General features: G+C 35.2%; 1 pseudogene; it reads right to left on the reverse strand.

The window, feature by feature from the left end:
• LOC138174653 (coiled-coil domain-containing protein 115-like) overlaps positions 1–7,320 on the reverse strand; it is a 19,751-nt pseudogene extending 12,431 nt beyond the window's left edge.
• Positions 7,321–16,363: the final 9,043 nt, after the last annotated feature.

A 16,363-nucleotide genomic window follows, 5' to 3' on the forward strand; every position in this document is an offset into this window, starting at 1 on the left:
AAGAAGAAGAAGAAGAAGAAGAAGAAGAAGAAGAAGAAGAAGAAGAAATTGTCTATGGTGTAGTAATTGGTTGTTATAGTTCATCTTCTTATATATAAATGATGAGTTCCCTTTACCTAATAAAGTAAAATGAGGGGAAGAAAATGGATTAAAGGGATTTCTGTGAATCCCAAAAGGACAACTTTCACAGAAGGCGAAAGAATTTCAGTATAGCATATGTGACAAGTAGAAAAAAGCAACATATTGAAGGAATCAAGGGAGATATTTTTTTCTTCTTTACAAGATCCAGGAAAGGGGCAAATGTGTATATGTGTAAGAGTAAAAGAAAAGGACAAAAAATTTTAAATGTAAGCAGATCATGTGATTCTTTCAATCTGTGCCAAATTCTTATCAAACAATGTCTCCATTAGTAATTAAACTAGTGATCCCAACAGCACATCTGTGAAAGTTTTAAAGGGAATTTCTAATGAACTTAAAACATTAACTCATTTGCAGATTAGAGGAGGATGTATTTGCTCTACAGGCAGATGAAAGCAACTCATGGAAGTGGGTCTTCCAAGAGCAGTAGTATAAAATAAATGAATCCCAGTAAAGTAAGCTCAATTTTTCTAGTGTAAAATAGTTTCTTGCTATATTCAAAAAGTGCTTCAGAAAGTATTCTGAAACTGATATATTTTGTTTGAGAAGAGGCATTAAATGAGGAAAATGAGTTTCAATACTGAATAATCAATTCCCACTTAAGGATGAACCTCTACTGATATTTTCCTTTAAGATATCACCATTAAAAGCTATACTAGAAGAATGCAGGTTCTTCCCACAAAATTGGGAAGACTTTGCATTTAGGCAAAGTGATGTACTTCATGTTTATGTCAGACAACAAGCTTAGTTAAATTCAGTTAGGATCATCAACAAATTGACTCTTAAGATTTATTTGTGTTTTTGTCCCTAGCAACTCTTTGGCAAACCACAAAGTCAGTGAGGGGTTATAATCTGGAGTTGTACGGTGGTGTATAGAGTACTATACTTTAAATCAGGAAGAACTGAATTCAGATACAGCATCAGATACTTGCTAGTGCTGCAATCCTGAGCAAAACCCTTAACCTCTCAGCATTAGTTTCCTTATCCATAAAATGGAGAAAATAATAATATTTATCTCAAAGGTTGTTATGAGGACCAAATGAATTAAGATATGTAAAGTGTGTTGTTAACATTAAAGCTATATATAGGAGAGGCAGAGCCAAGATGGTGAGTAAAGGCAGGGACTTGCCTGAACTATCCCCCAACTCCTCCAAATATATTTAAAACTGACTTAACAAATTCTAGAGCAGCAGAACCCACAAAAAGAAAAAGTTAAACAAGACAACTTGGGAGGTCTGTAGGAGAGGTCAGGGTGAGAAAGGATCACAGTGTAACACAGACTGTGCCAGTGCAGACCAGGCCCCTGAAAGCCAGTAGCAGGCCATGGGGCAACTGAATCACTGGCAGTTATGGTGGTTTCCAGATCTCTCAGTGCATATTTGCCAAAGACAACTTGGTAGGTTAGAAGGAAAGGTCTACTGAACTTGAGGGAGAGAGAAGCACAGTCCAGCACGGGCTGTACCAGCAGAGCCTTCTCCCCAGAAAACCAGGGGTAGACCTTGGGAGTAACTGAATCAGCAGTGGCCGTGGCTGCAGTTACGTCCACAGCTGTCAGCCCACAGACAGTAAGTAGGTTGAATGATTGGTCAGACCAATGTTACAGGGGTCTCTTTCCTAGCATTGAGGCAGGACTCTGTTATTTTGCTTATACTCAGACATGAGTCACAGTTCTATCTGGCAGTCCCAGGGCAAGCAGGAGCACTAGCATAGAAGAGTTTGTGGTCACAATGGGAAGGGGATGCTCCCCACAGATCCAAGGCAGAAAAGAGTGCTTGTGCTTGCTCACAGACAACATCACAGGCCAGGAGAGTAGTAAATACTTCTCCTTAGATGATACCAACTTGGAAGAACTTAAAACTTACAAGTTGTTAGAGGTATCTCTGAAAACAGCTGCACAAAACCCCTAAAACTTTGGACACTGCACCCTACACCCTGGAAGTAGGGTCCCACCTTAACAAAAAGCCAAAAAATCAAGTAATAGGCTGAGAAATGAGCAAATAATGCGGGGAAAATCCTCTGACTATAGAAGGTTACAATGGTCACAAGGAAGATCAAAACACACACTCAGGAGAAGACAACAAAATCAAAGCTCCTACATCCAAAGCCTCCAAGAAAAATATGAATGGTCTCAAGCCAAGGGCTAGGGTCAGGGCTCAAAAAAGAGTTTGAAAATCAAATAAGAAGTAGAGGGAAAACATGGGAGTAGGAATGAGAGTGATGTAAGAAAATAATGAAAAATCAGTCAATAGCTTGATAAAGGAAATACAAAAAAATACTGAAGAAAATAGCTCTTTAAAAATAGACTAACCCAAATGGTAAAAGAGGCCCAAAAAAGTCAATTAGGAGAATACTTTAAAAAGCAGAATTGCTCTAATTGTAAAAGAGGTCCAAAATCTTATTGAATAAAATCATTCCTTAGAAATTAGAAGGAAGCAAATGGAAACTAATGACAATGAGAAATCCAGAAACAAAATAATAAAACAAATACCAAATAAAACAAAACCAAAAAATAGGAAAAACATAGAAGACTGTGAAATATCTCATTGTAAAAACAATTGACTTGGAAAATTGATCTAGGAGAGATCGTTTTAAAATTATCAGACTACCTGAAAGTAATGATCAAAAAAAGATCCTAGATATCATTTTCCCAAGAAATAATCAAGTAAAACTGTCCTGATACTGTAGAACCAGAGGGTAAAATAGAAATTGAAAGAATCCACTGATCACCCCTGAAATAGTTCAGAAAATAAAAAATCCCAGGAATGGATTTGGCTAATGCCAAATTCCAGAATTCCCAAGTCAATTAGAAAATATTACAAGCAGCCAGAAAGAAACAATCCAAGTATTATGGAACCAAAATCAGGAGAATACAAGATTTAGCAGCTTCTATATTAAAGGATCAGAGGCTTGGAAAATGATATTCTGGAGGGCAAAGGAGCTAGGAGTACCTCCAGAAATTACCTACCCAGCAAAACTATGAGAGGGAAAAGTGGACATTCAATGAGATAGATAAATTTCAAGCATTCTTGAGAAAAGCCTGGAGCTGAATAGATAATTTAACTTTCAAATATAAGACTAGAGAGAAGCATAAAAAGTTAAACAGAAGAGATTCATGATTTATAAATATGTAAATGATCAAAGGATTTGATCAGTTTTCAGATGAAGTAATCTAATCTATTTGTAGCTATATGAAAATTATACCATAATTCACAATTGATTAGACAATTGCAAATTAGAACAATTCTGAGGTATTACCTCATGCCTATTGGATTAAATAATAGGACAGCAACGTTAAATGACAAATATTAGAGGGAATTAGGAGAAAAATGAGACATTAATGCATTGTTAGTGGAGTTGTGAATTGATTCAACCATTCTGTAGAGCAATTTGGAAGAATGCCTCAAGGGCTATAAAACCATGTATCTTTGAGCTAGCAATACCACTTATTAGGTCTATATCCCAAAAGAGATTAACAAAAAGGAAGAGGACCAATCTGTAGAAAAATATTTAGAGTAGCTCTTTTCTGGGGTCAAAGAATTGGAAATCAAGGGGATGCCCATCAGTTGGAGAATGGCTGAATAAACTGTGGTATGCAATTACAATGGAATGCTACTGTACTATAAGAAATGATGAGCAGGATGCTCTCAGAGAACCCTGGAAATATGAGTTGATATAAAGTTAAATGTACGGTGTACAAAGTAATAGCAATATTGTAGGATGATCAACTATGAATGACTTAACTACTCTCAGCAATGCAATGATCTAAGACAACTGTGAAGGACTTATTTTAAAAATAATATCCATCCCCAGACAAAGAACTGATGATGTCTGAATGAAGATTGAAGATTTTTTTTTCTTTCTTTATTTTTCTTTAGGTTTTTTTCTGTCTTTTCTTTCACTACATGACTATTTTGGAAATGTTTTATGTGACAGCATGTGTATGCCCTATCTTGTATTACTTGCCTTATAAATGAGGGTGGGGTTGGGGAAGGAGGAGAGAAAATTTGGAACTCAAAGTTTTGAAAATGAATGTTGAAAGTTGTTTTTACATGCAACTGGAGGAAAGAACTACTAAATTTTTATAAATGAATTAATTTTAAAATAAAGCTATATATAAGTGCTGGTGTTTTTAGTAATTATCATATCATATCATATCATATCATATCATATCATATCATATTATATTATAATAATATCATGTAAGTATCCAAACCAATGAGAACATTCTTGTTCTCATTCTTGATTCTTGAAGTTTCAAGTAAACACTATAGAATACACAATGTAGTCCAGATTCCTAGTTTATGGAAAAGAAAATTGAAGATTTCTAAAACATAGGCACAACCACTGCAAAATTTATTTCAGTTTGCATGGTGTGTCTTTTGACCGATGTACCTATTCTATTTTTGTCTTCCACAAGAAAAATATTTAGCAGGAAGAATAAAAAGTAGAAAGAAATATTGGAGCTGAGTAAACAGGAGAAAGAGAAAATGTTGGTTCTTTGGACTGGTTCAAATTAGTGAAAAAGACCAGAAATTGAAGAAACTGGGGAGAAATTTAAACATTTTGAAGGGAAAAATATCTCATGTTGCAGATTCTATTCCCAAGTTGATTAAGAGAAAGCTGAAAAAGGAGTAAGATCAAGAAAGATTAAGGAATAAGACCTAAAGGTGAATAATAAAGAAGACTATGTAATCCATGAAAAAGCATTTATTACAAAGTTACTTTGTGCCAGGCACTGTACTGGCTGCCAGGGAATCAAAGACAAAAATGAGATCATCCCTGTCTTCAAGGAGTTTCAATTGTCTCGTGTAAGTCAACACACACACACACACACACACACTCACTCACTCATTCACATACTTACAAACATATCTGTATAGGTATATACAGATACTATACAAAGTACATGCACAGTGAAGACAGGGTAATTTGGTGCAGGAAGCTGTTAGCTGCTGGGGTGGGAGATGAGATCAGTATAGACAATGTAGAAAGTGCTGCTTGAGGTGAATTTTGATGGAAATACAGTATTCTAACAGATGGAGGTGAGGAGAAATTGGAGCCTTCTCTGCTGTGTGTAGAAATTGCAAGGAAATGTCCTAGGAATGTGTAGCAGAAAGCACCCTAGCATACCCAGGGTGGCTGCCAACACAAGATTCTTAGATCTGCTTTTCTAAAGGAAAGCAACTCAAAATGGGTTAACAATCTTGCTTTAATCAATCAAACATATATCATTTACCTAGTTCAAGGGGAAAAGGTCAGCACCCCAAACTTCAAAGTATACAGAGTTTATAAGCAGAAGTTACAAGACTTAGAAACATTTCAGCCGACAGGCTTCCAAACTGTACAACGATTACATACATCCATACCTAATCACAGTTACAAGAGAGGAAAACATCAACATCTGTGTTTTCAAAGCTGGGGGGGAAGGGGGGGTTCTCAATGGCTGCCCTGAGTCTTGTCTGGTCAAGTCACACAACACTTCTCAAAGTGAAAGCCAAAACAAAGTCTCACATCAGGGATTATATAACCTTCTCCTGGGTCAGAGAATGTAACAACTCTCTTGACCCACCGCCCAATCACAAAGCACCAAGGTGTAGGAGTTCCTGAAAAACAAGCCTCCCACCACAGGCTCCAGGTGTACTTAACCTAGGGGCAGGGAAGATTTTACAAATGTACATTCCTATAACAGAATGGCATAGAAAAAAATAAGAACTTCCATATCAAATAAAAAATCATTGCAAGCATCCAGGAAAGAATTATGATAGTCATTGTCAAGTATTTGAAAGACTGGCATATAGAAGAAGAATTATTAGATGTGTTCTGTCACCACTCCACCCCACCTCCCTCTTTCTTACTGTGGGTAGAGTTTGCAAAAATCATTCAGATTTAGTGTTAGGAAAAACTTCCTAACAATTCGAGGTATTCAAAGATGGAATGGGTTATAACTCTGAGAACCTGGGCATGTCTCTTAATGCCACCTCTGATAAGTCTCTAAGAGTATAAATCACATATGAGAAGGTTAGAGCCCTAATGGCGTGAATTTCCACAGTGAGAGTAGCCCACCCCAATGGATCTCTAACTAGGCAGCTTGGTGGCCTGGAGTTAGGGAAACCGAAATTCAAATCTGCACTCAGACACTTACTAACTGTATGAACCTGGGCACTGTTTGTCCTGGTTTCTTCATCTGTAAAATGAAGGTAAAAACCCTGGCTGCCAGGGTTGTTGAGAGGCTCAAATAAGATATTATTGTAAATCTCTCAGCACAGTACCTTGTACATCATAAGGGCTGTGTAAGTTGTTGCTGTTGTTATTATTCAGACATATAGAAAAACAAAGTTCCTCTCATTCTTCCTTCTTCTCTCTGCATATTGTCAAGGTGATTTCCAGTTTAACTCACCCCTCCTCTGAGTTCTGTCAGTAACTAGGTGATGCTCTGTGTGAAAGGATCATTACTCTCACTTCTCAATGATTATTGCAAAGTTACAAGAACCATAAGTTGAGAGAGTCACATGTGTTTTCTGAAGGATCACTTTTACATTTTAGTCTGATAACCAAAAAAAAAAAAAAATCTAGAGCAAAAAATAGTTAGATAAAGAGGATAGTGTTTTAAAATTTTTCATGACATGAGACCATGATCTTATGGGAAATTTACAATATGAATAAAAGTGATGTCTTTTTTTTAATGCTCCATTCTAATACCAATAAATACAATGAATTTTTATATTTATATATAAAATTCAGGGTTAAGGTTAGAAATGAATTTAGGGTTAGAAACAAATTTAGGATTAGAATTGAATTTAGGCACCTAAATTCCTTGAATGCAGATGCTCTTTCTTTTTCTATCTTTATACCTTTATTTCCTAGAACAGTTCTCCCAGGCTTTTATGGACCTATCATTTCATTAGTATATGAGTATTCCTTCCAATGATGGGGTATGATCACATACCTTTACATTGTAACACTTGGTTCTTATCTTCTTTTAAATCTGCCACTGGTAGAGTACCAAAATGGGTAAAGATTCCTCTTTTAGTTCTCTTGACATTGTTTGGATATCACTGTAACTGGCCATTGAGCATCACTTGCTCTCACCATTGTGATGGTCAATTTCAGTCCATATTTTTGTCCCTGTCCGTAGTGGACATTTGGGCTGACTCCAGGAACTACTGCAGTTGGTGGGGCCATAGCTCTGCCTTGCCCTTTGGCTTCAGCCTTTCTCCCAACTTATAGACCTAGTGGTTTCAATTATGAAAAACTCAAACGGGAGGTAATCAAGGACCCAGAAATATTTTCTAGATCTTGAACTATTTCCTTCAGTACTTAACTTTGGAAGGGGAGCTATGCTTTATATCTTTTAATTAATTAAGAATTTAAGAAACTTAAATAAATAATATGATAGATGATAAATTAATAATTTAATAAATTGTTTTAAAACTTCAAATATTAAAGTAACTTATTTTTTTCTCTATGATTCACAATGACTATTGAATTTTAAGCAAGAGAAGTCTTGAACCTTCTTCTCCAGTATAGCCACAACACAGCCCATGCATTTCTCTTATGACATCCTTTATGCTACTTCTCCCGAGAAAAGTTAATTCATCCACAGGTTCCTACTGCAGGGCTTCATTTTATTGTTAAAATTTATGTTAATTTGTGGTATGAAAAAAATATTTCCATAACATAATACAATAACAAAAGATTATTGCACATGAAATTGTGAATCTACTATGTACAACTTGATATTCCTTTCAAATATACAACAAAATTATGACATAAATTTCTTTTTTTTCCTTTTTTCCCTACCCCCTGACCTAGAGATAGCTATTAGACACAAATACAGTGTACACACACACACACACACACACACACACACACATAATCACACTCACACATACAATCACACATATGTGTGTATATATAATGTGTATATGTAAACTTATTCTATACATACTTTTATTTATCAGTTCTCTGGATGCAGATGGCATCTTTCTTTATGTTAACCTTTATGGTTAATTTGTATATTTGTAATAGTCAAAATAACTTATTTGCTCAAAGTCAATCTTTTTTTTTTTCCTTTTGGAGGGAGGAGGGAAGGGCAATTGGGGTTAAGTGACTTACCCAAGGTCACACGGCTAGTAAGTGTTAAGTGTTTGAGGCAGGATTTGAACTCAGGTCTTCCTGACTCCAGGGCCAGTGCTCTATTCACTGTGCCACACAGCTGACCCCCTCTCAAAATCATTCTTAAAACAACATTGGTGTTAACTGTATACAATTTTCTCTGGTTCTGCTTATTTTGCTCTTTATTATTTCATTCAAGTCATTCCATGTTTTTCTAAGATCATTGAGCTCACCATTTCCAATAATACATCACAATCACATACCACAACTTATTCAGCCATTCTCTTCATTGTTTTGCAGAAGTGACTCTGAATTCTCAATAATTAGACCAGTGGTATGTAACCCTGGGTAGACTACTAAGCAGGAAAGGCTTGTTCCAGCAACTAACCCTTTTTCCCACTATGGGCTGAACTAACTAATCACAGAGAAGCTCATAAATTCTCATATAAATTCTTCTATTATATCAAATTACTAAAAATAAATTTTCCCTGCTATAGGTGCCTAATAAATGTTTTTGTCATGGCTACTGGTAAATGGAGGGTCACTGGTTTGGAACAAATTGCATTTGTTAATGCTAAAGGCATGATCATGTGCAATATGAGTTTTACTGATTGGAAAGTAATATCATCTTAAAGCAGTAATTCTCAAACATCTTTTTGGCTTTATTTATTCTTTGCTGTGAGGAATCACATCACAGTGAATGTTTAAGTTGGCAACTGCATAGGTGAGTAGGGAGATTTGCTCATGCCCATACACCTACAAAATTGCATGGAATTTGAAGCACACCTAGTAAAACTCAAGGCAGCAATACACTTTAAGAGCTGCTTTCCAAGTGCCTGTGGAAGGGTGACAGATTTGACTCTTACCTACAATGGCTAGGGCAATTTAGGAATAGATAAAGGAATCTAACAAGTTTATCTTGTCTTTTGGAAGTTCTTTCAGTGAAAGATTAAACACTCGAAGAAGGGCAAGTACAGATATTCACCATCATTTTTTTTTAGGTAACTTGCCCAAGTTTACATGGCCAGGTGTTTCTGGGTGGATGCTAAGTGTCTGAGCCTGGATTTGATCCCCCAGGGCATCCCGACACTGGGGCCGGTGCTCTTACTTGCTGTGCTACCTGGCCGCCCCTGATATTCACCATCTTTAAGCAGAGTTAATGTCTGGTCATATTTTTGCCAACTTTCTGCCTTCTACTCTTACCCATATTCATTGAATCCATGGATCAAGGTATTATTTAACATGGGCAATGTTATTACTGAAGAGATTTCATAAGTGAGTTGATCAATCATGCTGGCAGTCTAAAGGGCCTTCTATTTCAATTTAACATAAAAGAAAATATTTAGTGATGTTGGTGATTGGAATTCTGTTTAAAGATCATAGAAAGCTTAGGGGAAGCTTGTAGCTTTTCTCAAAAAATAACTTAAGTACTTCAAAAAAAATCTCACAAAGCACATATTAGCATTAATTCTCAAACAGACAACTCTGATTCCACCTTCATAAGTAAACTTAATAAAAATGAGAAATAGTTGAAGAATAAACCTAAAAAGGTATTTTATATGGTATTTAACACTAGTAAACCTAGGAACATATAACTATGTATCTATCCTGCTTTAGTGTCCATTCAGAAAGTATTTTCAGCACCTAATACCAAAACGATTTGGTAACCTTAGTAACTGATTAGAATTTCTTCAGTTAATAGGAGCTATTCTACTAATACTTTAAGAAGAGATTGGTCTAAGCAATGCACTACAACCAATGATAATCATTTTGGGGTTTATCTTATCTTATCCACTAACTGTTAAAAGAATTTTAAGAAAAGCCCTGGTCTTAATGATTATCCCTTCTCAGACTTGCTTTAATTATTAGAGCTAATTTAAACAACATCCATATAATTTATTTAAGTCTTAATTCATAAAGGATAAAACCAAATGTAAAGACTAGAATGGTGTAACAAATAGTAAATATATCCATTGTCAACTGTTTAGGCCTTTAGTCAATGATCACTCCAAGTAAAAGGTCTGTATTTATATCTATATTTGTAGGTTGAGAAAGATGTAGTATCTTCGTGCTATTTATTGACTACATTTTATTTTTCTAATCTGAACATCTTAGATATGATGAACCAATGAGATGCTTCTCTTGTCCAGATTTAATTTTGGTTTTGTTGTTTTCTTTTTTCCAAAATACACATAAATGTAAAAAGGTAATAAGTAATATACAATATAACTGCTACTTGAATATAGTTCTTTCTATAGATACAAGAAATACAAAAAGATGCCATGGTAGGAACAATATCTTAACTCCTGTCCATATACAGGTCAGATTTAGATAGAGGATAGACAGAGCTATAGATATGTAGATATCTATATCTATCTAGATGTGTGTATGTGTATATGTGCACATACATGCATATATATATGTATATGTATTAAATATGTATATATGTATATACACATATATGTATGTGTATGTATATATATATATATTTTTTTCCTTAAAGGGTATTGAGACATTCCTTGAGACTTAGTTGACTCAGGGAACTCTATAGGCTAAGGTTTTAGGTACATCATCCTTATTCCTAAGTCCAAAGCAGTCATGAGAACCTGGCAGAAGGGGATAATGATGGGTAACATAGGCAGGGAGCTTTGTTCATATGAATCAGCTCAGTGTCCTTAGTGATTATCCTTACTGAAGACTCTCCTGCTGTGGCTAAATAAATTTCCTTTTGTTAACTATTAAATGGCTTGCAAGGTGTTTCATTTTGATCAAACACTGGAGTGCTATATTGCATCAGTTTTAGCCCAGAACAGATGCCTATTGGGTTTGCAAATAACATAGACCCAGTTGAACCATTTCAGTTGTTTGGTTAAATAGAATCATTGGAAATACAACAAAAATGAAACATTTGGTGAGGGGAAAAAAGTGTATCTGAATAATCTGTATTGTGGATACATATGGGAAAACAGATTGCAATTTTCCTGTGACCCATATATTCAAAACTGAAGTGGATAGTTAAGAAAATATATAGACACATCATTACACCTGGCCTGTGGGTACTCTTCCCTTTTAAATTCATATATCTGTCTATATTTCTATATCTATATCTATCTATCTATCTATCTATATTTTAATTATGAAAGCAAATATTTTAGTATGGCACATGAGAAGAACAGCTCATATTTGTGCACAATAAATATACTGAATTAGTTTGGCAATCATGAAGTAACATGAGTTTACTCTGGAGTTTAGTTCTCTTTTTTGGTTTTATTTTTATTTCATTTTTAAGTTGTAGATCACACTTTCATTCATTAACCTAGTCCATTTGTAGCCAGGGTAGTACAGTGAAAAGAGCCTTGAACTTGAAGTCATAGGACCTGGGTTCAGATCCTGATTCTCCCCTATATCTCTCTTGTGTCTGTGGGCAAGTGAGCTAATTTCAATGGGCCTCATTCTGTTTCCCCATCTGTTAAATGAGGGTGATAGAACAGATTACATCAAAGGTTGCCTCTAGTCTTAGATCCATAACTCTATAATTTAATACCTACAGCTCTAAAAGGAAATAAATATTTTGCTGCTGCAGATTCCATGACATAACGGTGAGAATGGTTTATTAGAATTAATCAAATAATCTGCATAATGGAGATGGTATAGTATGATACATTTAGAGTGAAAGGGATTTTAGAGACCATCTATTCTAAAAAAATAACCCTAGCAATTACATCTCTATATTAGTAGAAGGTCTATTCCTTGAATATAAGGACTGTTTCATTTTTGTCTTTTTATCTTTAACCACCAAGCACATAGTAGGTCTTTAATAAATGTTTGTTGAACCTAATTTTATCGAATTGCCTAACTTAAAAAGAACACATAGGTCTGGCTTCTTTCACTATAAATGATGAATGTGACCTGAATAAGTGAATGGTAAAATAGTTCATCTGGTCACAGTTCTGTGCACCACTGAATCAGATCATTGCACAATAAATTACTTAATTCACAGTCATGGGTTCAATAACTAAATATATCTACATTAGACACTATATCCAATACAAGCCCAGGCCACGACTAATCTTCATTTTAGTGAGTAAAACACCATTAGCCACCTACTAAACAAAGTCGAGGGCTAATGACCAGAGAAAATATGTTACTGTTATGATTATCTTATAGAAAAATCTTTCTTACCTGCCTAAATGCCTGAGATTGAACTGTGTCATCTCCAGAGATCTCTTCTATTTCTAAAATCTTTGATTCTTTAAGTCTGCTTTCTGCATGTTTATAAGGGAGACATTTTTTCTTTGTGCATGAGAACAGCAGTCTATATCATAGTACTTGGCATTAGGGATTTAACAGTGTCCAAGACACCACAATTTTGGTCATCTCCACAAATAATAATCATAGATCATATTTATACATTGCTTTCAAGTTCAGAGATTGCTTTCCATATATTATATCCTTTGATCTTCACAATAGCCCTATGAAGTAAATGCTTTTGTTAATGCCATTTAAAAGACAAAGATACTGAGATTGTAGGTCATATAGATATGAGCCTAACGCAAGATTCAAACTGAGGTCTCCTTAACTTGGAATTTGATGCCTTAACCATGCCAAGATACTGCCCTGTTACCTTTTGCTTAATTTTCAAATGTCAGCTTTGAATTACAGCTGCTATTAATTCAATAAAGGTATTTGTTTGACTACTGAGATTATTTTTTTACCTATGGAAATAGTAATGTCACATTATGCAGAATGATAAGACTGTAAATAGAAATATAGACAGTACATACATTTATAAAGTTATTTAAATGAGTAGAAAAATTAAGAAGCTTTCCAGTGAGTCACTGTGGTTTGTGTAATAGTTTTGGATTTTGCTAACTTAATAGTGAAAAGTAACACAGAAAAAGTCACATATAAAACCGTATTGATTTTGAACTTGTATTACCTTTTATCTTTGTTTTATATGCATTTTAACATGAGGAACATTAGTATTTCTTTAATGTGAGATTATAAAGTATGATCTAATCTAAATTGTTATTCTATAACATTAAACCTATCCTAGGTTTCTTTACATAGCACTTATTATCCCAAATTTAACAATTGTTTACTTCAGAGTAAAAATTCAAAGCCAGACTTATCATAGCACAGGCAGGAGAGAAATAAAACTTGATACTCCAGCAGATGTTGACCAAACCTGCCTTCTCCTAAAGTACCCACACCCCTGTGAGTGCTTCTCTCTCTCCTCTCTATGTCTCTCTGTCTCTGTGTCTGTTTCTCTGTTTCTCTCTCTCTCTCTCTCTCTCTCTCTCTCTCTCTCTCTCTCTCTCTCTCTCTCTCTCTCTCTCTCTCTCTCTCTCTCTCTCTGTCTCTGTCTCTCTCTGTCTCTCTCTGTCTCTCTCTCTCTGTGTCTCTCTCTCTCTGTCTTTCTCTCTTTCTCTGTCTCTCTCTCTCTCTGTCTCTGTCTCTGCCTCTCTGTCTCTGTCTCTCTCTCTTTGTCTCTCTGTCTGTCTGTCTCTCTCTCTCTCTGTCTGTCTGTCTCTCTCTCTCTCTCTCTCACACACACACACACACACACACCAGCGGCAGTGGCAACAGCATCAACCTTAGCATTTGATTTATTTTTTTGAATATAAATATTGGCTGTTCTTTGAATACAATTTAAGGATATCCTCACAGGACCTTCCTTTGCCTCATCTCCTATCATGTAGACCTCATATCCAGGTAAAGTGCTCGGAGCGAGGAGATTATGCATTGTGAATGCAGGCTTTGGGAAGTACAAGCCCCATGGGATTTGATGGGCTTGGCAACGTCTCCGCATACATTCCACAGCTTTTGAGTGCACAAGATGCAAAAATAAAACCTTTAATGATTCATGCCTTAAATTCTAAAGCTTCTCTTATAGTTCTCAAGGCAATCAGACACATACAGCATTTCAAAACTAGTTTTGCATTTTTGATATCATGAAAAGCTGTAGGCAGCTGGAAATGAATAGCACATAAGGCCCAAATGGTAATAACAATGCAAGCTGTTAATATGCAGATTCAATTCAGAATAGCAAATAATTTTAATTATTTTTACCCAAATAAGAGGCTTTCTACTTCTAGAAAATTAATTTCCTATATTATGGTACCAGAGTCCTCTTTATGGTTTGATAAAGGATGGTAGGAAGCAGTATTCTATCAAATGATAGTACTTGAGGGCACAAAAACTAAATTATGGAATGAATTTAAACAGTATTCAGGCAAAGTATGGCTGTACTACCATAGATTCCAAATGATACGAATATCATTTTGGTCTGAGACCAATTGGTCTGGGCAAAGGTCACCCCCAAATCATCTAGTAGGACTGTTCTTGTTCTCTGTTTATACTCCCAAGATCCTCCGAGGTCATGTTGTTCAACACACACGTGAAGCAGGAATTGTCTTTGAAACAAGTAGTCATTCTGATAATATTTTTTTTTCTTTTATTTAGAACTTTCATTCATTACTTTCTCTGATTCATGCTTTTTGTTTTTCAAATGTGAGCTCTTCAGTGTGAATTCAGATCCGCCTCATATAACTTCTTTCTTTAAAAAAAAATTTGATTTCTTGTAATGACAGTGTCAGAGTCATACAGTTCTTAAAGTGCTATTTTCTGTGAGACAATTTCCCCTTTAGAGTGTAAGGTCATATATCTTTTTTTGTCAGAAGACTATAAAACTGATTTTCTAAATTTGAGAATATCTGTTAGACTTTGCGCAGCATTCTTCTCATTATTAAAATAACACCAAATAATAACCACTACCACCATCAACAACATATTTCCTATACAATTTTCTTCATTTTTCTTTGACAACTATTTCTTCCTATTGATGGGAATCAGATTCAGAAAATAGTATCTGTCTCCCTTCTTCTACCTTCTAATGAAGATGACCAAAGTCAAAGATGAATTCAATCACGTGAATTTAGCTGAAAAAGTACCTTCAGAAGATGATCATGCCATTGAAGTTCCCTATCTCAACAATATCCTCCTTCTTTGTACTTTTCTTATGTACTAAACTTGTCATCTATTTCCTCCATCTGGTTAGGCAGTTTATGGTCTATTGTCACAGAGGTATTGTTATATGGCTTTTTTTTTTTCCTTGCTTCTTTTGTTGTTGTTCAGACATTTTTTCAAGTCATGTCCAACTCTTTGTGACCCCATTTGGGGTTTTCTTAGCAAAAATACTGGAATGCTTTCCCATTTCCTCCTTTAGTTCATTTTCCAGATGAGGAAACTGAAGCAAACTGAGTTAAATGACTTGCTTAGGGTCATATGTCAGAGGCCAGATTTTAATTCAGAAAGATCAGTCTTCTTTACTCTGGGCCCAGCACTGTATCCATTGCACCATAGATTTTCCATGCTATGCTTCTTCTATTTCTTTGTGCTTGTGGTATAAGCTTCTCTTGACATACTCCAGTCATGAATCATGTGCTACCAAGTCCCAGTGATATTTCTGAGGTCATATTTACCTCCCTGTGTGAAGAGAAATTAAATTTAAAAATATTGTTGTTGAACCAAGTGCTCTAAACAACTTGTTACTACCACCTAAATTTCTTTCCTGTTGCATGAGCAATGATCAGAGAGAGGAGGTCTGATATATATAGATAATTCAGTGCCAGCCATGGGGAAAATGTTAACTCACCCCAATAAAATGAGTCTCTGGTTGCCCATAGCTTTTCTTTCTCCTGAATTTTTAAGTTTCATGACTCCAATGTAGTTTCCATTTTTATTGGCCTTATCCAATTATTACTCTGGCTGTCTTTTTGCAATATATTCAAATGGAAATGCTTGTTTATTTTTGTAGGAAATAAACAAAACTAAACTACTGCACTGACATATTTGTTTATACTTCAGAAGTAACAGAAAAGAAAATTTTATCTATCCATTGGGATATATTCTTATGCAAGATGTGCTCTTCTCATTCCATAGGAGATTTATCACAAAGGAACCATTAGAGTGATGACAAACCTTACCTAAAAGGAGCAAATATAATGCTATTAGTAAACAAATATTTCAAACAGTGATCAACAATTAATCTTGCATAACTATATAGAGGATGTATTTTTTTATCCCCACCATTAATTTTTCTAATAGC

Source organism: Petaurus breviceps, unplaced genomic scaffold, assembly GCF_028583685.1.
Source record: "Petaurus breviceps papuanus isolate PSGF00001 unplaced genomic scaffold, PetGlider_PUasm1.0 76, whole genome shotgun sequence".
Lineage (NCBI taxonomy): Eukaryota > Metazoa > Chordata > Mammalia > Diprotodontia > Petauridae > Petaurus > Petaurus breviceps.